The sequence below is a fragment of the Trachurus japonicus genome, chromosome 10 (genome assembly GCF_045865225.1).
Source record: "Trachurus japonicus isolate A0001 chromosome 10, Traja_1.0".
NCBI classification, from domain to species: domain Eukaryota; kingdom Metazoa; phylum Chordata; class Actinopteri; order Carangiformes; family Carangidae; genus Trachurus; species Trachurus japonicus.
In genome coordinates, this window is record NC_140916.1 from 12741811 (window position 1) to 12764384 (window position 22574).

The 22574-nt window shown below is 40.3% G+C and overlaps 1 long non-coding RNA gene across 1 annotated transcript; it reads right to left on the bottom strand.

Moving 5' to 3' along the window:
- Window positions 1-25: 25 nt before the first annotated feature.
- On the bottom strand, window positions 26-17205 carry LOC146979491 (uncharacterized). Its single transcript, XR_015036800.1, has 3 exons — window positions 17050-17205; window positions 422-543; window positions 26-262 (listed from the first exon to the last, which is right to left on the bottom strand). It is a non-coding gene; the product is annotated as an uncharacterized LOC146979491 (long non-coding RNA).
- Between the last annotated feature and the right edge of the window lie 5369 nt (window positions 17206-22574).

Consider the following 22574-nt stretch of genomic DNA (forward strand, 5'->3'; position numbering starts at 1 on the left):
ATTGTGAAAACAGTTTCACATTGCGAGCTTGAAGTGGGCAAACTATGAAATGGATGCTGGTTTTTAGAACCAAGCAAAGTCGCAGCATGAAACCAGGCTCCATATGGAAACAATCTCCCAACCTACATTAGCGCTGTCCAGATTGGTTACCGCAACAGATACCACCGCTGCCTTGGAGGGCGACTCCACAACTGAAGTGATGAACGACTGCCTCATGTGAAATCAGGCGACCTGAAGTGAGGTTAGTGCACTTTAGCTCACCCTGCATAAAAATAAACACCAGAGAGAAACAGTTTGGGGACGCTAACAAAGCTGCTGAGTGAGCTGCTGGGTTTGATCACTGTTTGAGATTTCTGTGGTCACACTACTGCTTAAACATGTCCTTGCTTAAAATCAAAATGGTACAAATTGTCAACTGTACCTCTGCCATGTAGTCTTTGGGGATACTTTTCAAACATTGACGGCTGCCCAGTAACCCCACATTCATCTTCTCTGAGGGACGTTTAAGACCTCAGTGGCGTCGAATAAATCTTGCGGCGTGGCCTGAGCCAGTGGAACAGAACATGAAGAATTGAGCTGTAAATCATCCAAAGGAGACATGTGCATCACAAATGTTACAAAAAGATCTCCAGTAAAACACACACACACACACAGTGTTTGTAACTATCTGACAGCGAAGGGCTCGGAAGGAAATGTTTTTTTTCTGACACATGAAGTGGGTTTGTGGAAAGAGTCTGCTTTGCCAGGATATTGGAAAAAAGAACATTTTCGACATTGACTTGAGTTGCTGAAATTTTAGAGTCTTTTGAGAAGCAAGAACACGAGTCGACATTATTGTTAACTCTACAAATGCTGAGCTCTTGGGGTGGAAAAATGGGTGTATTGATCTACCACTTTGGTTCAGACTGAATAAGTCCCCAGCTGTGGACTCCTATGAAATTTTGTGCATTGCATTTTATCTGGTGCCTCCCTCAGATCAGAGTTTCCTACACATAATTGATTTTTCTTTCATAAAAGAAGCTACATCTGAGTGGCCCCCCCCATGTGTTTAACCATGCGGCGGCCAAATTCACCCAGGCGGCCCACCTTTGCCTTAGATAGGCAGGGGAAACCATGCAACGGGGGCGTTCTGTGGTCAAGTGGTCGGAGAGCACGTCCCATGTTGGCATATGCCGATACGCTGATCACTGGTTTGACTCCCGACCGAGACAATCCTTTGCACACGTCATTCCCCCAGTCTATCTCCCTGCTTTCCTGTCTCCTATCAAAGGCAAGAAACACTCAAATAAAATATGAAAATAAATACATAAAATGAAGTAACCATATATGGTTCTTCACTCTTTGAAGGCAATCTTTTTTAATAAACTGCAGAACTTCCCACCGGCTTCAGTTGCTCTTGTACCCTGCACTAATCTGTGAATCTTAGCATGTTAAGATGCCATATGAGATAGTGAGTACGGTCAAAATACCTGCTAAGCTAAACAGTGTCACAGCTCTTGTCAATCAGATTTATTTGTCTTTTTAATATTCAAAATAGTCAAAATACCTGCTAAGCTTCACAGAGCTGCACAATCTAGTCTGTAGACCATACTGTATAATAGAGTCTATTTTGCATAAAAACTAAGTTTACCAAGATTGGCTGACAAATGGGGCAAAGCATTGTGTATCTGGATTTTTTGATTTTGAATGTTTTTCCAAACAGAACAAAGGACCTTATTATTCTTACAAAGGAAATGGAGCTTTTAACCACTTTCCTCTCTCTGTGTGTGTGTGGTGGTTCAGGACCTCCGGGACATTTGTGGAAATTTTACTTTTTCGAACCTTTGAGTTTAAGACTCGGGCAATTAAAATAAGACCATTGTGCGACATGTTAAAGAGGTTAACTGGGAATGCCTAGATGAATTCCTCCTCTAAGGTCAAGCCAGACATTCCCGCTGAGTCCAAACATGGTCTGACTCATGTAGTGCAAAGTGCAAAATGAGACATTTGAAACACTTTGGCTATTCAGCTTTATCTCTCACTATCTCCTTTTCACATCTCTTGCAGGACATTCAACACATCCTTGCTGGATGAGGCTAATGCTTTCTTTAGGCTCTGGCATTTCAAAGCCGGGGATGTAGAAGGAGTAACAGTGTCCAATTATGTGCAGCTTATTCGTGCTCGTCAGATTCATAAGAATGCTAGCGAGACAGCTTCGCTCGATAAGACACTTTTCAATATCAACAGAGTGCCTCACATTCTGTGGGCAGCTGGTTGATGGACTGTTCATCATGCAAAAGGTCACACACATGAACCCATTACAACAGGATTTTTTCATACACAAATGAGACGAGGCAATTCTGGCCTCTTCTAATTTGGTTTTAAAGAGTTGATTCAGATTAACACTGCGGCACTCACTACAAGTGGACACACTGAAATATAAAGATAATTCTTCGTGTTTCGAACTCCCTGCTTTCAGATTACAGAGTACTTTGGCTGAGCAGCACCATTCAGCAAAATAAAAGAGGAACATTCAAGTGAAAATTTGCCGGAGACACAGAGTTCTGGCAACCTGACTAAAGTGTCTTTTCAAACTGCACATCAGTGACGTCAATTTGACACCAAATGTCTCACTGCATTTTTTACAATCCCTTCCATTCAGGGAGCCACTTTTTCACAAATCACACACTCTAATTAGCATGTCTTAGTGTGGAGTGAATGGATCTGAAAATAATTTTGAACCTTGATGGAAAACTTGAAGTGTCAAATAAAAATGTTTATTTTATTCCCCCTCTAAATGGTGGCAAACAATGGTGCTTTTACTGATGCCACTGAGTAGTTGCATTTTCACTGGGATCTGCATGTTTGATGATCCATCAGTCATTTTCTAGACTGATCAAGAAAAAATCAAATAGATGTTGCTAGAGGAAATGTCATAAAATGTGCAAATATCTGGAAAGTTTATAAACCAACAGAAATTTGTGAAGAAAACAACATTTTAAAGCCCCTGTACAGACTTTTCATTTAGTGTTGATTTTGGCGGCCCCTGTGGACGAAAGCGGTGGTGTTTTGCCTGAATGAAGACTGCATTTCCCACTGTCATGAAGACGTTTGTCTGGCCGGCGCGTGTAGATTTGTTTTGGAAATGTCAGAAAGAAGACAGGACTTGCTTTTTTTTTTTTTTTTTAGCAGCGTAATGTATCTATTCGTATCGTTTAGTCAGTGGTCCGTCCCGACCATGCCTTTCAGAGGTATAGAATTAGACTACTTAGAAATAGTGTATCTTCACACTGATGGGCTCATTTGCTGTTGTAGGTAACAGAGACACGTCAGCAGAAACCAGAGACTTTGGCGTATCCAGTTAAAAGCTCCGTACAGGGGCTTTAAGCCCAAGCAGAAATATTCTGATTTTGTTGTCCAATGTCCAATGTCTAAATATTGAGAGTTAATCATGAAATTTTCTCATTGGATAAACTGGAAATATTTAGTATTTGGCATTTTGACTGAATATTTCAGCTACAGATATAGCGGCAAATGTCGAGTTTATAAATAAGATTGGAATGTAAATTTAATCTCTTTGGCTTTTACATATTGATCACCCCAGTAGGTTGCTGTTTTGTGGGCCCCATGAGAATTTGGTCTCCCCATCAATCTGTGGTGAAAATGCCTGCGAGAGACAGGAGCCTCTCAAATGACCCTTTCAAGATGTATGGACTCCATATTAGAAATGAAAAGAAAATGATCCTTCATCTGTAAATTTCAATGCTCCGTCCCAAATGAAATGGCCTGCATGTGAAAGTGAACCCACCCACCACCCTCCCAAATCACAGTGCTGCCTCGGGACATGCTTCGACTGGCATGGGGAGGGAGAGGAAGCCCAGGCCTAATGCTTCGAGCAGCTTTTGAGGTCCTCACAGCTTCCACTGATTACAAAAAGACCACATAGGAGTCTTAGTTACAAGGCTCCTTCATTATGCTTTCATTGCGAGACAGTCCAGTGACCATAATTATGCCCCATACATGTAGCTTCCCGTGTGTGCACCGCTGGGCAAATTACAGTACATAATCTTTCTGTTTATTATTTATTTATGAATTTCCACCCACTCTTCCTGCAGATCGCTTCAAGCTCTGGGACTTTTTAGACTTTGAAAACACACAGAATGTTTAATATTTACTCAGATATTCACTATTGTCGACATGTATCATGTATGGTTTGTATATCGTGCAGTCGTAGCTGTTGTGGTTTCTTGACTAACCACCTGATTTGCTAATACAGTATTTCAGGGACTCTATTCTTCCCTCCGTCAGTTAATTATTTCTTGTGCCACAGGCTGCCACACAGCCCAAAGCATGATATTTGCACCTCAATGCTTAACAGTTGGTGTTGTTTTCTCCAAACTTATCTTTGGTTATTGTAGACAAGGAGCTCAACTTTAACTTTATGATCTGCTAAGAGGAGTTGGCTGACACATTGTTGGCCATTTAAGTAAACATATGTACCCACAATTAAAACCTAAATTCTGTGTGCATATATTTTTTCTTTTATACAGTTTTTGATTTTAAAGTAAGAAAATATATTCACATCACATTAAACAATACAATGAAACAGCACTAAATGAAGCAGGTAGCCAGGCGTATCAGAGTCTCTATGGATGTGGTGCAATATAAGGAAAGGAAATAAGGAAAATCTATTCTGTGTATTGGGTTTGCTGCAAAAACAATTTTTCCATTTGTATCCCCTTGAGCCAAAGCACAAAGCAGGTCAAGAGGGGATGTGTTGGTTTGCATGTGATGACCTTTTGATTAGTTTTTCAGTGTAGATACAGTAGTTTTGTATTATGCATAAATAAATAAATATGTGACTTTATTGCACATCATAAGTCTTTTGCTACAGGCAGAGCCCCGTTTATTGGAAAAAATATTGTTAGTCATCAATATCACCGCAGGACATTATGTAATTAATAAGAAATGTCCTGGTTGAAACAAACAACAGGCATATTATCTTGTTCTGGCTTCGAATTTACATCCAACGGGTGTTCACGAAATGAACTGATACAACATTTACATGGGACCATTTCCAAAGTATACAATGTGAGCACCAATTTACCAAAACTGTGCAGAATTCTCCAGATGACTCAGTGCTGCTAATCCTCCACAGACCCGGTCTAGCCCGGATGTGGAGGTGCTGCATCAGATGCTTCAGTCTACAGTATACTATGATGCACCTATATACCTATGTCTTCCCCAGATGGAAGCGCCCCAAAACGCTGCTGTTGCATGAAACTCAACTGTTTCAGAAAGTTTCATAATTGAACTTGGAGGTGAAAATCCACCAGGAGATAAAGTCGGATCCAAGCACAAGCTGGAAATGTGATTAAGGCTTGAACCTCTGTGGTTGAGGATCCACACAACAAATCCCAGACCCGACACCGTAATTCTGCTGTGGTTCCTCAGGAGACATTTAGCATTTTGTTAACATAAACCTGTTTAGTGTGACATGGGATGTAGGCCCCTGAAGTGACAGATGTTTCTCTTTAATGTGATGGGAAGTTTTTTTTTTAGTAGGGGGGATGGGATATTTTGTGGAGTTGATGCTTAGGGTGCTTTGGGCTGTTTGAAATCCTGAGCTGATCCGGGCTTTTTCTTTTTTGTGTGAAAGGTATGCACGTTGATATGGAATAAAACTCCTCTGTTTCAGAAAGAAAATAAACTGCTTCATCTTCTTCTTCTTTCCTCTCATCTGTCAGTCCACTATGGTGGCTTGAAGTTAGTATTTTCAAATGTAGCCTGAAGCAAGGTAGGCTACTCTTAAAATGAAATCTTTTCACATGAGCAAAGAAGGGACCACTTACAAAAAGAGCTCTAATATTTACTATCAAAAAGGTTTTTTTTTATGTTCATATGAGAATTTTTTGCCTAAAATTGAATCCTTCTCGGATTTGTGGGGGAAAAAACTTTTCAGCCATCAAACTGAATGGAAAATGCCTCAGTGTGTGTTTCAGATGATGGTCAATCCCCATCTGCTAACGGGAAAAACGGCATCACAGATTTCTCTACTGAAGTGTTTGTTCAGTTATAATGGGACAGCTCGAGCATTGTATAGGAAACGGACAAAAACAAAGGCTGCTCTCATGACGCTGTCGGCCTGTTTGTGAGGCTGGTTGAAGAGTCTTGAGACACTAGAGGGAAATCCACCAGACCTTCAAAGGCACGGCACAGTGGGGAGTGTTGGCAGACTGCTGGCTGGGACAGCTTGCACACCATAGAAACACAACCCCAGTTAACAGATGAACCCACATAAACACAGCATCACCCACCGTTATGGGTGAGCTAGCAATATGCAGGCTTACACTGACAACTCACTACAACTTGCACATTTGTTACGTTGTAGCCTACATGGAAAGACCAGAGAGACGAGAGCTACAAACAAGCAGAGAAGGCGAAACAGTAAAAGCAATCAATACCGATTATATCCCATAGTTTAAAAAGAAGTCGAACAGTTCAAATAGTTAGCAACAAGTAAAATACTTCAAATTAGCGAATAGTAAGCTACGACGGCACTGACATCTGTAGGCTACTGGCAACAAATTCACGTAGGCTCTGTGCTTCTCTGTAGCAGACAGTTGCTCTTCTCAACCACAGTACCACGAATCCTACATATTGTTGCTTTACAATTGTTAGCTATTAGCTTAAAGGCAAATGTCAGTTGAAATAGTTAGCCCTGCTTGAAATAGTAAGCTAATACCTATCTAAAAGTAAAATCTTTGGCTTATTGTTAGCTAAAAGTCAAGTATTGAACAAATCAGCTAAAAGCTCAGAGTGGGAGTGACAGTTGAAGTTGATGAAGTTGCTGAAATGGACAAATGGTTGACAGAATTAGCTAAATGTATGATATTAATTAAATAAAGGCCCAAATTAGTGAATGTTTATTAATTAACTTATTAAAATGGCAAAAATGCATTAAACTATTAGACTTTGCAGGTGGAAGTTAAAAACATTCAAAACAGTTGAGAGCTAAATGATTAAAATAGCTAAAAGCTGGCTAAAAAGGCAATGGTAGCCTACAACACAAGTTCCACCTGCTCTGCTATGTCATATAAATGCAAACTTCACCGAACCAACATTTAATAAAATCCAGTTTAATGTCTTCTAAAAGCAAAGATCATTATGCTTGTCAACAATCCCAGTCTGTATTTACTACAGTATCAGCCTACATGACGACACAACAATCTTTGTCCTTGATCTCGACATCTTGCTTGGAGAGTTTTCTGACAGGTGTACCAAAGTCCACAGACAGTCATGTTAACTCCTGCCAAATTAGTCAAAACTGCCTGTGTGATTCCTCCTGCTAGGCTACAGTGGCTGACTCCGGGACCACATGATATCGCTCACACTTTGACTTCACATGCACACAAGCTGAAATCACAGCCCTCTGTTGCGACTGGTGATTAAAACATTTAATTCATGCTGAAGAAGGGAAATGTAACATAGATAATTTACATTATTTGAGTTTTAACTGCGTATTTCTACATGACTTGCACTTTCTACATGTTTCTATGGAGCATTTTTCTATACACACAGTACAGCACTTTCTCTCACACACAGGAAGCCACTGAATTATAGATGGAGAAACAGGAAATTCCTCCCGTTACCCTCTGTCACTCAGGCCCCGACCTTGCAACAAATCAATTAGCAGTGCTGCAGGCAATCAGTGGACCTCCCTGGAGACTCCTATGAATGCACCCTTAATTCACGAGGATCTCTTGGACCCTACTCCACAGTCCCCCCACCTAATGGGTGGCCACTGCGCCTGTTCAGTCAAACACAAGAGTCATTTCACGTGGTGCAAATCAAAAAGCAGCAGGGGAGAGATCACTTTGTTTTCTCTGCTGTGCGGCATCCGGTCGTGTCCATAAAGGCCCCTCTGCTACTGTGTGATCAGGTGCCGAGTTGACCGCTGTGAAAGGTCCCCACTGTGTCCTTAACAATGTGCTCTCTCTGCCTTTAGGTGGCTTTTACTTTTTTACGGTGGTGCTTCAGGGTAAGTGCAGCTATTGTCCTCACTGAGATGCCCCTGAATGTGTTATTATTAAAGCCTAAATGGAATTTTAGTCCCATTTCCCATTGATTTAATTGGTTAGTGTTGAATAGTGTTGAGTGTTGAAAAAATGATTAATACAATATTTGCTGATGATCTTTTAATCATTTATAAAGGAAAAATGTCTATTTGTTAGTTCCAGCTGATCCAGTGTAAGCATTTGCTGATTTTTAACCCATAGAGACCCAATGTAATCAACAGTAATAAACATATATGATTAATGATTAAAAAAAGAAAATAATCATATAGTTAAGTAAGAATAAAATGTTTTAATTATTACTCAGTTAAACAGAAAATTCAATTCATCTTCAGCCTCTCATTCAGCTTATTATTACAGTACCATAAAACTTCTGCTTCAGAGTTTACTGCAGCTCATTTTTATATAACTGTGTCTATTGTGTCAAAGTATTCTTTCTCCAATTTCTGTTTTTATTACACAATGTCATATTATTGTTAAGACTTGGTTAGGTAAGTCCGTCAATCAACTGGATCAGAGCAGAGCCATTTATGTGAAAACATGAAATTGGTACTGGGCATCTTTATCATTCTCTGACAGTTTACTGTATAATGAAAAATGTAAAAGATAATAAGTGATAATCATAACTTATAAGCATTAAGGCCCGTTTAAAATTTCTACTTCATTTATATTTAAGGTTTCTGATATTAAAGCAGAAGTAAGCGATCCGGTCCTTTTGGCTAACTTCTTGTCAGCGATGGAGTTAGTAGTCCCCGCCCTCGTCCCTACGTCACCACATTCACGTGCATCCCTTGGCTGCACACACAGAGAGGACCGCCCCTTTATGCCGTTCTCTCTCCTCATTGGATAAAGGTTGTAGGATACAAGGAAAGTTTTCTCCTCGGCTTACAGCAGAGCAGAGTGACTGACAGACCCGTGTTTCAGACCAAACACTCTATGTAAGTGATTCCCGTCGGAAGATATAACTATTTAAGACTTATATTAACACAAACATTCCGCTTACTTCTGCTTTAAATTAACTTTAAATAAATATACTTTAAGAAATATCTAAAATAGAGATTATTTATTTAAAAAAATCCTACCATTTGAGAAATTGAAAATAGAAATTGATTCACATTCACAATTTGTTACCAATGGACAACACTGACTCTCTGATGATGCCAAAACAAATATTTTCCAACAGTGGGCATGAAAAACAGATTTACGTAGATGAAACCATACACTCCATAGGAAAAGACACGTTGTTCAGGACTGTCTCTCATTAAGTTCATGTTTCCATCCATTACATCGCAGTGGGAAGTTTACTCAGATTATTGGCAGATATCACACATTAGTTCTGCTAATTGCACATTTTGCAGGCTTATCTGCAAATCTTTCCATGCCCTATTCCAAACCTCGTCCTGGGCTGTCTTGGCGTTTCCGTTTAGGGAACCTGACACTCGCTCAAGCTTCCAGCCATTCAGTGTTTATCAGCACGATCAATGCAGCATCTGTGTCTTTCTCCCCACGAGACTCTCTGGGATGTAATCCTTCTCCAGCCGAGCGGATCCTGAATCTTCCCATTCACTCTGGCTCCCAGGAGGACACGGGGGCACATTTCCCATGGACCTGAAAAACTGTGCATGCTATTTGTGCAATGTATTACGGGACAGTTGTGCCATGAAATGGCCAGATGCATGTGGTTTGGATTACCTTATAATGTAACTGTTAACATAATATGACCCTGAGTAAAAAAAACAAAAACGTATCTAGATATGGAAGCTACATTACATTGTATCTTATGAGGATACTCACCGCCCAGACTGGGGGAAGAGATCCAAACTCAGATCAAACAAAATGCTGTGTTTGTCTGTGTTTTACTGTGACTTTCGACTGATTTCCCTGGGTCATATTTCCCTGACTCACATCAATGTGAAATTGAGATGAGCCTTTCCCCAGGGAATTACACAGTTTACAGCGAAATAAACAGAGTGGCGTTCAGGGAAATTAACCCAATTACAGCACAAGATTTAATAAGGCAAATGATTCTGTGTCAATCAATTACATCAATACTTTAAATAAACTAATGACTGCAAAGAATACACTTTGAATAACACATTGTGGTGAAAGGCTAATGAATCATTTCTGCAAGTCAGAAAATGAGGTGGTATGTGATTTACTTATGTTGCTTTGAAAACTTGGCTGCAGCTTCACACACCCTTCATTTTGAGCCAGCGCAGTCACCAACATTTGTTCAATTCTCAACAGGATAATGAGACCAATTATCACTGGTTAATGGATATTACATAATTATCTGAATCAGCCTTCATTGTGCAACTTCATCAGCTCTTCTGTAAATAACAGCGATAGCTTTGGAGATGAAGGTGAAAAGAAAGTGTCATGAATATGTTCTTTAGCTGCTTTACTTAAATCTTAAAGTTGTTATTTTCAATGGCAATGTAATGTGTTTTTCTAGTTACAGTGCTCTGCAACAGACTCAGGCTTGAAACTGCCATCATTAAGTGTTGTGCATTCCCTTCAGCAAATTAGGTGGAACAGGTGCAGTTTGACATCACTACTGTATATGAAACCACTGAGTGGTCAACACCTAAAGAGTCAGACATCAAACATCTCATATAAAGTTAAATGTGGGAGTGGAAACAGATTTGGTTGATTAAAACCCCTCATTTGAGCCCTTCATTGATTCTCAGTGGACATTTTCTGATGCGGTTATAAACAGTGTGATTGGACCTGAGCATTCAAACACTACACCATAAATAACATTTGTTGTCACGTCAAAGCACCCTCAATGCACATGAGGAATATAGCTATCAGAACTAGTACCATAGACATCTACTATGTGGAAGAGATGTTTTCATTCTGATTGTTTACTATCAATAAAAAGGACTTCCAGTTGACTCCATCATAGCCAAAATGGCTGCAAAGCTGGATGACTATGAATTAGATTTGAGTGTGACGGATAGGACCAGATTGTTTGTTCCAGTCAGGCTCCAGTTGGTGTTCAGGGGGTTGGCAGATAAATGCACATACTGTAGTGTGTGACATGTAAAGATTATAATCTTAAACATAGTCAGGCAGAAACCTACAGAGACTGTATAAAACAACTTGCACAATTTCTTTTTTGGTTGTCTCTGTCAATCAGAAAGTAACATAAAACTTATGACTGAGTACACACAGTGAATGACAGAGCAGAAATGACTGGAGCTCTGCTAGTCGACGATCCTGTGAGAAAAACAAATTGACTCATGTTTTTGCCCCAAAACAAACATGATACTGTAGCAACCAGCATCTCACACAGTTCATAGGCACTGAAAAATGAGGAGAAAAAAATAAAAAAGGTTGAGATCCTGGATGGAGAGCCATGAGTTACACAGCCAGTGTAGCTTTTGGACAGAAATGGACACAAGTGAACTTAAAAATGAACCTGTAAAATGAATCTGACTTCAGGTAAAAGTGTTTATTCACCGGTATGTCTCCCTTGGGTGTCACACACAATTGATGCTGATGTTGGCCGCAAATATCAAACATGCCACCATGAAGCAATACAATCTTTATGAGAACAACCATCAGTACATCAGGGTGCCATGAGAGACAATCTGAGAAAGATTCGGCCCGACTGATTGATCACACTCAATCATTTTGCCGCCATCAAAAAACCTGGGGAACTCGGCACTTCACTAGATCAAACTCTGTTAAACATTTAGTTTAACGTGACATTTTTGATGCGGCAGATGCTGCTGCACCAAACATTCAAACCCTCTGCTCTTTCAACGAGGGAACACTCTCAACCTCCTCATCCATATCTAAGCACGAAAGCTTTAAAAAAAAAAAGCATAAATAAGCGGCTCTTTATGCTGTAACAGTAAATTATGCTGAGGTAACAAGCCACTAGAGAAACACATCTGTAGGGACCCTGGAAGACAAAGAACCAAATAAATAGTTTCACCGTTCTTGTCTATGTGAAAAGACAAAGACTAAAGTGTGTTATATTGCAGTGATTTCCAGCCTAACTATCAAGTGAAGGCACGATGAGATCTGGGGACCTGAAGTTGGAACAGTTATTTATTAAAGCAGGAGGGGATGACACCTACAGCAGATTGCCTTATTATTTATAATGCTTGCTGCAAGTTATGTGAGAGGTTTTACAATGACAGCTTATGAGGGAACTGCTGTGAAGAGAGTTAAGTTAAAATCATGACACAACTTCTCTTGTGCTGTTCATTGACAGGCCATTTATTTAGAGGTGATGCACATGTAATAATGAATGTGCTTCAGGTGAATTTTTACACTGAATTGTTTAGACATTAATAATTATCAACTTTTTCTTCATGTGTTTCATTTATTCAGAAACCTTTGCTTTATTTAGAAATTGACGTGCAGGACCAAACTTAGAAGTTAGTGATCGATCAAGAAAAAGCTGAGAAGGAGCTCCAAGAAAAAAACATTTGAGAATGTAGTTTGAAAATACTTTATTATTTACTGCCCCATTAAACTGTAAAAATCTTCTCTAATTGATGGGAAAGCCCTACCCCCCAAACCAGAATTATTTTAGAAAGAACTATCTGTTTCTTTTTTTTTTTTTAATTTTGATCTTATACTTGATCTCATACTGTTTTACATGGGACCTGCTTAAACCTTTACTCTTGTTTGCTTGATCTCACATCTTTATCCATCAAATACACAAAACCTTGATGCATTCTTCTCACCTTGCCACAAACATTGAAAACAAAGACTTAAGTAAGAGCTGAATTTAAATCTAGCTAGTAGGGGGAAAAGATCGATACAGCATACAGTAATATCGAAATATTTTGCCTGGCAATATGATCTGAACAATCTAAGTTTATCTTATTAGAGAAAAATGATTTGAAGACATAATTTACAGTACAGTAAAAAAAAAAGCTAATACAGTATATTGCAGCATATTGCAATATCTTTTACTATCGCATCATATCGAGACACAAGTCTCATTATAACTGTATTGCAGGGGCTGAAAATGAGAAGCCTGCTTTTACGTATGTCATTGTCTTTGAAATCAAATGTCATAGTTTCAAATATGAACATGATGTGTGTGGTAAATTTGCCGCCATTACTGCAGCAGCAGCAGCAGCAGCAGCAGCAGCACATGCTCATTGATTGGAACGACAGACCGTTCACTGACCTCACCGCTGTTTGTCTGTGTCAGTTATAGTCTCAGCTCTCTAACTTAAACTGTTCACCAAAGTAATAACAACATCTCTGTGTGAACGAGACATAGAGTTGCAGCCTTGTGGTGTTGTGAAAGTGTCTTGTTGCCAGCAACAGCTTGTGGCTTCTTACCAATTGGCTGAAATCTGATACTTGTTCTTGTTCTTTGTCTTTGGACAAAGTGCGACTTTATTTCTGCTTCTTTCAAACTTTATCTTCAGACTTCTTGTGGTGATGTTTGTCTCATATATTGTAAAACACATTGTATAATCCTCCACCCGTAGGTGTTGTGTGTTTGCAGGCCATTCCCGCTGCATTATCTACACATTTATCAGGAGAATGATTCCAAAAACTTTTACGCACTGAACAATCACAAAGCACAATATTCTCTGAGCGATGCTTAGCATGTGGAGTTTACACAGGGAGATGTGATCGGTGAATTCCTAATCTAAACTACATTGAACATGAGGTATCCCTCTGCCATAACCTTCATCTATAATTCATGAAGTAATGGGATACACTGCACACAACATGGACTTTACCATAGAGCATAGTACAGTGCAATATTTATGGAAACCTCAGGCCAGTATAAGCTATGCAAGGCACGGTGAAAAACACATACAGCTGAATACTGCATGAGTTGAACGATCATATCACTTTGCCTTGGGGCCAAAAAAGAGTGAATCACCACCTGGCTGGCGCACACAGGCCATAGTACTTTATGCCCCACACATATCGCACATACAACCGAAAGTATGGAAAATTAATTATCACATATGGAGAAGATAAAATAATCAGGCTCTTTGTACATTAACACACAGCAAATCCCCTCGCAGCTCCTCCGCAACTCACAATGAGCAGACGCCAAATTCCCAGTTAATCGGAAGCAAAACAAGCAGCATTATCACTCTAACAAGGAATAAAGACAAAGACAGCTTGTAAACCACTGTGTGAGTTTTCACAGTCGCATCCAGCCGCACTGCTAAACAGCTAATTTCATGAATAACTACTTGGATGGAAGCGAAGCTCATTACAAATTGCAAATTCATTTTCCCTGCTGCAGACAGTCGGCCTGACTTCAACCACTCACTCTGCAGCCTATTAAATAAAGACACAAAGTAAATTGCTACTTCAGCTTGTTTGAGCAGAAATGAAAGCGATGATAACTTCAAAGAGCTGGAGACAGAATGTGTTATGTGAAATGCTCTGTGAAAACAATAACAAACTGTATGTTTATAGGAGAAATAAATGTGTGCACTGTAGCATTCTGGTACATGTCCACGGACGTATGCTTGTGTGAGAAACACAGTGAAAATACCTCAAACTGTGTACATTTATGAGGTAACAGCCAATCTAATTGGGTTTCACTTTAACCCGATAGGAATAACACTGCTACTGAGCTGTTTGCTTTACAACCAGGATGGAAAACAGCAGCGTTTGCCCTTTTGCCCTTTGGCCTGACCAGATTTTGTCTTTCCAATTTGGCTAATTGTGTTTCTCCCCGGGGACCCGCATACATGACCAGCATGGCCAACATCAATGAGGCGGCGTCCAGGTCAGGTCAGTGTTAAAAACGTGGTTCTTGACAAAGACATGTGTGTGCCTAAAATGAACCCCATCGTTCACCGTAGTCACAACGGCGACACATCGTTGAACCCGCACATCCACTAGGGACTTGTTTGTGTAGAGTTGGTTCATTCATACAAACACCGACATCTGACAGGAGCAGTGCCCGTCTCTACATATCGCTCAAGGTTTCATGCTGTACTTCTCCCAGAAGAGAAGATCTTTCATTTTAAACAACAATGCTGCGAACCACTTCAGTCCATTTCCTTTCCTTTCAGACAGCCTGAATTGCCTGATTTTGCTTTATGTCTGCAGTTGTTTCACTAGACAGATGGATGGAGTCCGATTGTGTTACTTCAGACTTCTCAAACCCACTGTATGACAGCCCTACACGCACAGCCCTTTAATAGGGTCTGAAGGCTTGAGCACTCTCCGCTGAGGACTGAAAGTTATATAATGTACCTGACAGCCACTCAAAACTGACCAAGGCTACATGTGGCTGTTAAAACTCACTCCCGTCTGTGTATCCAAGATCTGAGCCCACACAGGAGCCGGGCTACACTCGGTTTAATCAGGTAGGTGTCCTGTTGGAGATCTCAGGTCTGTCTATCAATTTATTATGTAATACAAGAGAATGGAGCTTCTATCAACCCTGATCTTGTGGTAAGTGATAATATTCAACGGAGAAAAACATGTTATATTGTACAGGTGAACTGTGAAGGTTTTTTTTTTGCTTCAATATCAGTGTTATCTATTTTTTCTACTGTATCTATCTAAAGAAAGGTTTCCATGCAGCATAACATTTATAAGCGCAACCTCTTGAATAGCAAATCTGCTCCAACACCAAATGATGTAGATAGAAGATCCATTGGAAGTGGGAGGTCAGATTTTTGGCTACGTCATCAGGAAACACACTGTAAGGTCAGAATTACACCTGAGAGACTTCAGTAACGCTGAGGGTCGTATAGGCGACAGAACTGAGTAACCTCTCCTTGTAGACATGTTGTTGTGCTTTCATGTGCAAACCATCGCAGTGTGAACTTTCTAAAAAAATAAATTAAAAAATGCTAACAACATGGTTGCTGTTCCAACTGGTTACCAACTCGTAACGAGAGCACGTCTGACTCGGCTGTGACATCACTCCCAGGTCTGTCTCTATTTTCACAGAACTAACTAACTTACATTGTTACTCATACAGGCCGTTCGCTCCCTTTAACAGGCTGCTGTACCAGAAGCAACTCCTGCTTTGACACATGATGCAACACTACCCACGGCAACATCCTGATTACAAGAGCCTTGACTACAAGGCTGAAGTTTCAGTTAACAATACACCACCAAAAAAACCCCCACTACATAAAGGGTCTGGACTGCAGATGCCCAGCTTGAATGAATCAATCTCTTTTTCCTCACTGGAAGAATGTGGACGTGATGATGACCCCTGGCCAGAACCACGAACAAACAAGGCAACAACGCATCAGCTGAAGGGAAATCACTGACACCTAACAGACCAGAGTTTATAACAACACAGGAGTGTCAGTGAACTATTGTGAAGTTTAATTCTATTAGAGACAATAAATAAGATAACAAATGTTTTGACATGACAAACCACCCACTCTGTTACAAAATACACAAATAGTACAGTTTATTTTTATGCTTTCAGACTCAGAACAGTTGCACCTGTATTTGTATTTCATAATTCCTATAACATCCTACATCATATTACTTCTACATCTGAAACAAAAGAATTAGTTTGATTATGAAATACAACACAAAGCCACTGTCATCATGTAAACTACTGATAAAATACTGACACGGCACTTCAATAATCAATACGTTTCATATCGACTAAACACACAAATCTGTTTCAGGAGAGCACAAACTTCACATTTTTTATTCATGAAATTGCACTGTTGCACAGATTTTGTGCTCATTTCAGTTTTAAATGCTCAGAGAAAGGCACATTTGACTTAAAGCATTTTAGAGAACCAAATTATTTGAAAGTTGACAGTATTTTAGTATTTCGAGCAAAATGTACTTCAAAACTGTTTTTCAGTAGCAGCAGCTTCACTTCCCACGAACATCTGCTCAGTGCTTCCAGCTTAAAAAGACTTGTGATGAACAGCATAAATTCTCATCGAAATGTCAGCGAGGAAGAGCAAATAGCCTTTTATAAACACACACACACCACACACACACACATACTCGCACTCACCCACACAGATTTTGGAGTGTGCACTGCACTCACATTCACAAAATCCCAGGAGATGAGTTATAGATCTTAAAACACAGAGCTGTTGATCCAGGTGCCATCTGATTATTTTTGGCCACCAGGAGTGTCAGGAAATCAGTGATAGATGTTCTCGGATAACCCTATCACCCTCTTAAACCTCCCACAGAGGTAGGCAGCCCCTCCCGGAGGAAAAAAAAAGGAGAAAGAATTCATGAATTTAACATCTGTCACAGCCGGCGTAACCTGATCTTTTCTGCTCTTTTTCTAAATCTCTACTAATCTTTAATTACATGAGTGAAAATGGCTAAACCCTGAGGTGAAAGAAAAGTGAAGGGATTTTTTGTGTTTTTTTTTTTTTAAAGGTAGAATACTCTGCAGTGAATCAGGGGCGCGTACATGTGTCCTATATTCATCCGTTAAATAAAGGACAGATGGGAAAAAAAACAACAACCCACACCTTTGTGATTGCGTTGGTGTTGCAGCATGTGGTGCCAATCTTCATTCTGCCAACCATTATAAAACTACTATTGCCATCATTTCAACATTTACTGCATGATTAATTTCAGCGGCGTCCTCTCTTCCTCTCCATCTAGTGTGTCTGTGTGTGTCTGTGTGCGAGTCTGTGTCTGTTTGTGGCTGCAGTGCACCTGTGTGTGGCCCAAATTAGGTTTAAGACACAACTTGCATCCGTAGAGCAGTACCATAACCTTCCACACAGTGTGCATGAGACACACCATCTGTTGTAGTGAGAGGTAACAGAGTCACCGTCTGTGCGAATGCCCGCCATGCAGTCTGGCACCATTTGAGCACTGCTCTATTTGGCATGACACTGGCTGTGTGAGACACCCCTTCTCAGATCGCTGTGACTACATTAAGAACCCAAACTTCCCAGCGTGTTTGACAAATGCCGCAGTCCCTCTTTGGCAAACACCGGTGGTGACAAGGTAGATTTTTTCGAGTCCCGCTCGCCAATATTGGCCGTTCTGCAGGAACTCAAGCTTTACCAAACCACGTAAAGCCTCTCCAAATATTCAAGCGTGAGACAGCTCCATTTCTGGTGTGAAAAAGAAGTTATTGGAAGTTGTATGAAGTCTGTCCCGTACTAACCCACTGAGCCGGGAGATGGGAGGGAAGGGGAGGGAGGGAGGGGGGAGGTGGGTTGTCCCCAGGGGTTCACGCAGAACAAGTACCACTCTGTTCGCAATCAAGCACAGACATGGCGTCACTATCTAGGGACCGTTATATATGTATGTATGTATGACATGCTTCTTAGTCAGCTCTGAATGTATGGAGGTGTAAAGAGACGTCCTGAGGCAAACATCAGCAGACTCATTATGATTCACTGAAACATGAACTGCTGTCTTCATCCCCAGTCTACCTCTCTGTCTCTCTCTCTCTCCATTAAAAAGGAGGTGTTTCCAAGTGTTTATCTGTCTGTTGTCGTGGCTATACGCGCCTCACACATGACGACACTGATCAGAGGATACAATTTATAAGGCAACGTGTTTTTAGGGGATTACTTCTCGCTGTGGATGCGAGATGATTGGCAGTGTGGCGTAACATCAGCACAGCCAGACACAAAACTTCTCAACTTATGAAATGGAATAACACCATTAAAATTGAGACTTTATGTTTACTGTGATGGATTATCCATCCTGGGAAACTTGTTTACCACACTGCACTAGAACGAATGACGGCTAATGGCTTCTGAAATAAAGACCAACAGCTCTCATATCTCATATTATGGTAATAAGTACAGAAGAGAAACAAGACGACGGCTACATAATTAAAACATTTCACCTGATTAGACCCCCTCTCGGGTATGTGTATGTGTATGTGTGTATGCAGACTGTTTGATTGACTCCTGTTTTGTGCAAATGTCAAGTCAGGACAATTTACACTTTTATCATCATTAAGCCCCGGTCACATCAGAAAGTTTACACATGTGTCATGGCTGGTGCTAGAAGCTTGGTGATGTAGTAACCATTCACATGGCTCATTTGTGAAATATGTGACTGCTATTCAAAGCGCTGCTTGGTCATACTAGTTTTTTTCACATAAGAAAGATATGTCACAGTAGGAAAGAAATGTAAATAACAAAATGAACGGCAGCTGATATCCATTTAGCTGCCTGAGCTTTGAGGCTCTGGTGAGGATGCACGCTGCCTTCACTATCACAATTTACTGTGACACTCGAGTGGCACCGAACCACTGCTAATGTCACAGTGACACCTGTGCTTTTCCTGCTGTGACGAGTCCAAACATCTGCTGCTGCGAGAAAGGACCCGAACCTGTCTCTCGTCTCCAACATACATGGATACATACACAGTCTGCTTCGTATCTGCTGTGCTTCATACTCGGGCAGAAGAACAACACGTCTAATGAGTTTTGACAGCTCTCTCTGTTCTCTCCAGCTTTCTGTTCCCTCCAAGGTCATAATCAGCCACACAGTTTGTGACGTGACTGTGTGAGTCAAAGTTCACCAATGTTGAACTTGATGCAAAAGATTTGTGTATAAATATTTTCACCCCCTGGAGCAAATCTCCCGATTGCTGCAATTCCATTGAAATGAATTGATTTTGACGCAAAAAAAATTGAACGTTCTAAATGCTGCTGCAACCAGGCCTTTATAGATCTTTTTTTCTTTTATTATGGCTCTGTGAGTTCAGAGGTCTGTTATTGTACATGCTGGATAAAGGTCATACTGACACGCTTTAATATAACTGAGCCATCATTACATGATATATGCTGCACTTTTATTATTATATCAAGCCTTCATGTCTGCTATAAAAAGGTCTCTAAGCAAAAAGTATTCAGTGCCTTAAATAAATCTCAGCCTGGCCCTGCTCAACTTTCGGATGTTGGACTTTTGAAGTCACCTATGACAAGGAAAATAAATAAAAAGATTAAAATTACTTTTAAGAAAAATCCCATGAATATATAACAAAAATAGAAAGAAAAAAAAAACCTTCACCTTGAATCCACCAAAATGAGGTCACTTAGTTCGTCATACAGAAGTTAGAAGTCTGCATTTGGCAATGAGCATGGTTGTAAAAATGTTAAAGCTGCTCCAGCAAAGCCCCTCTTCATCATCCAGTTCAGGCGCTTTGACATAGCAATGATTATGGGGTACAATAACTAATCCCTCATTAATGTTGTGTCCACGCTGCTCCGGCTCACAGAGATGGGAAATCAATGTGCCTTTGCCTGAAGCAAGAACTGAGAGCTGTCTATCTTCCATGGTTAAACAGCACCTGTTCTCCATATTGAAAGATTGTTACGGAAGTAAGAGATACTGAAGCCACTGACAGTGATTTAGTTTCCCCAAGACAGAAGAAAGTGTTTTCTAATGAGAGTGCACTGTATGGAGAGCTCACATGCAAATACACATCAGTGTAAAACACATGTGCTGTAAATTCACACAACACAACAGAAATGTTTCCTGGGAACCCGGCTGGGAGTTATGGTTCAATGCCTTTTGAAGGGTTTTGAAGTTGAATGGGTTGAATAGAAACATGTTTGTACAAACAGGTCAATCACTTTCTCCTTTTTTTTTTGCCTCAATTTCAGTGGCAAGAGTGAGAATTGGGCACAAACATTAATGTGCTGTCAAAGTCATATAAGCTATTACAATGATATTAAAGCATGTTTGTGTGTTTACATGTGTTGAGCCCTCGGGGCCACCATAGTACTGGTTTAATGTTGCAGTTTCTAAAAGCTGAAGTGATTCAGATCACGCTGGGTCAGCATTTATTAATTTGGGGGTTAAGAAAGACAAACCTCTCCCCACCCACAATCCATCGGGAGGGAGCTGAAGTCGTTTAATGATTTACAAGCAAATAAATATTTTCTCCTGCTAATTCTCTCTTAAACCATCGACAGGGCTTTTTCATTCTTGCAGAATTTAATGTTGATTTGAATTACAAATGGAGAAGCACATTGCAAATATGTACTTTACTGAAAGATCCCCCATGGCACTGAGTCGCTCTTTAAAGATTCATAAAGCATTTTCAGAGCCCATCTCCCCACGTTTAAGTACTTCAACTCCCAAAAGAGATGGTAATGTATTGTTCCAAATATTCTCATTGCAATCTTGTTAGGGAGTTAAAATTACAATCGTTGAGGCGTAAAGACATTTTTACAGTTCGCCTTGACAATCTCAGACCTCAGCAAAAAAAAAAAAAAAAGAAGAAAGAAAATAAAACTTAAAAAACAACTACGGCTCTGAAAATGCTTGAATTAATATTACAAGCGCATGCAAGTCCAGTGAAAGGCTGCCATGAATGGCAGCAAAGATAACACCAGCAGGCTGAAACGCTCCTCAGAGCTCTTCATTCTGTCTTCAGTACACAGCTGGATCATCCTTTTGGACCCTTGGGTTGCTTTTCAGACACAGACATGCATGCACACACACACACACACAAATATATACAGTAAAGCACACACACTGAGTCTGGATGATCCAACATGGTGACCCTTTGTTATCTGCTCCTGACCAGCTTTGTGTACAAGGATCATCAGGAAACTCCATTTGTCGTTGCCGTTTTTGGAGACATACTAAAGGGGTGAGTCAACAAACTCCAAATGCACATCCTGGCACTCTGATGCTCTCCCCTGAACCATAAAATGAACAGATGGTGTGAAAGTTGAGTTCTTAACACTAAAGAATCAATAACTGTCTGTTTCAAGACAGTGAACAGCTCAGAAAATGGAGCTTTGCAGCTCTGCTGGTCGGGAGCGTCCAGGAGCTTCTCCGTGGAGTCCAAGTGTTTTTGATTTTATGTTGAACAAAAGAAAACTTTCACAGTCTCAGATAAATACAACATGTACATTCTGTTTGTTTGGTAACCTCCCACAGGCGCTCCTGGAGACATCCTGGTTGTTACAAACAGTCCTTCCATGCTGTTATCATTGCAAGTTGGGTGATTCTTCATTTAATAACTGCTGAGTCTAAATATGGTCAATTTAAGCAGCTCACCGCCCACAGCAATCTGACTTAAGAGGCAATCTACTAGAAGGGACTGCCTGTCTGTCTGTGTTTTATTGTATAACCAATTAGAGCCGGGCTGTCCACATGAATTTGGGCTATGAGAGCTCAAACTTTTGAGCAACATACAGCTCTGGTGGAGAGTGCCCCGAATCTGCCTCTGGGAGCCCGGTGAGACCCATGTAAGCAGAGTCCCCTCCCTTGTCAGAGAGGATATAGGCTGGAAAAGTGCAGCGTGTTGAACATGACTATACAGAATAACTCTCAAGATTTAGACTTGTAACACATTTGATCATGACTGACTTGTCAAAAAAAGTGACATCTCCTAACAGAGCTTTAAAAAAATAAATAAGAGCTTGAGGAACTTGTCCTGAAGTGTAGACACATATTCACTAAAGTCAGATTTTTCAAATGTATCCTCAACTTCAGTTCAAACTGGCAGCCCACTTTTTTTTCTTTCTCTCTTTAAGCTCTTTCTGCATTTTTATTTCATGATACTGCAAAAGCTCACATTATGTACTGTATAAGGAAACTGAATGGACAGTGTTAGACC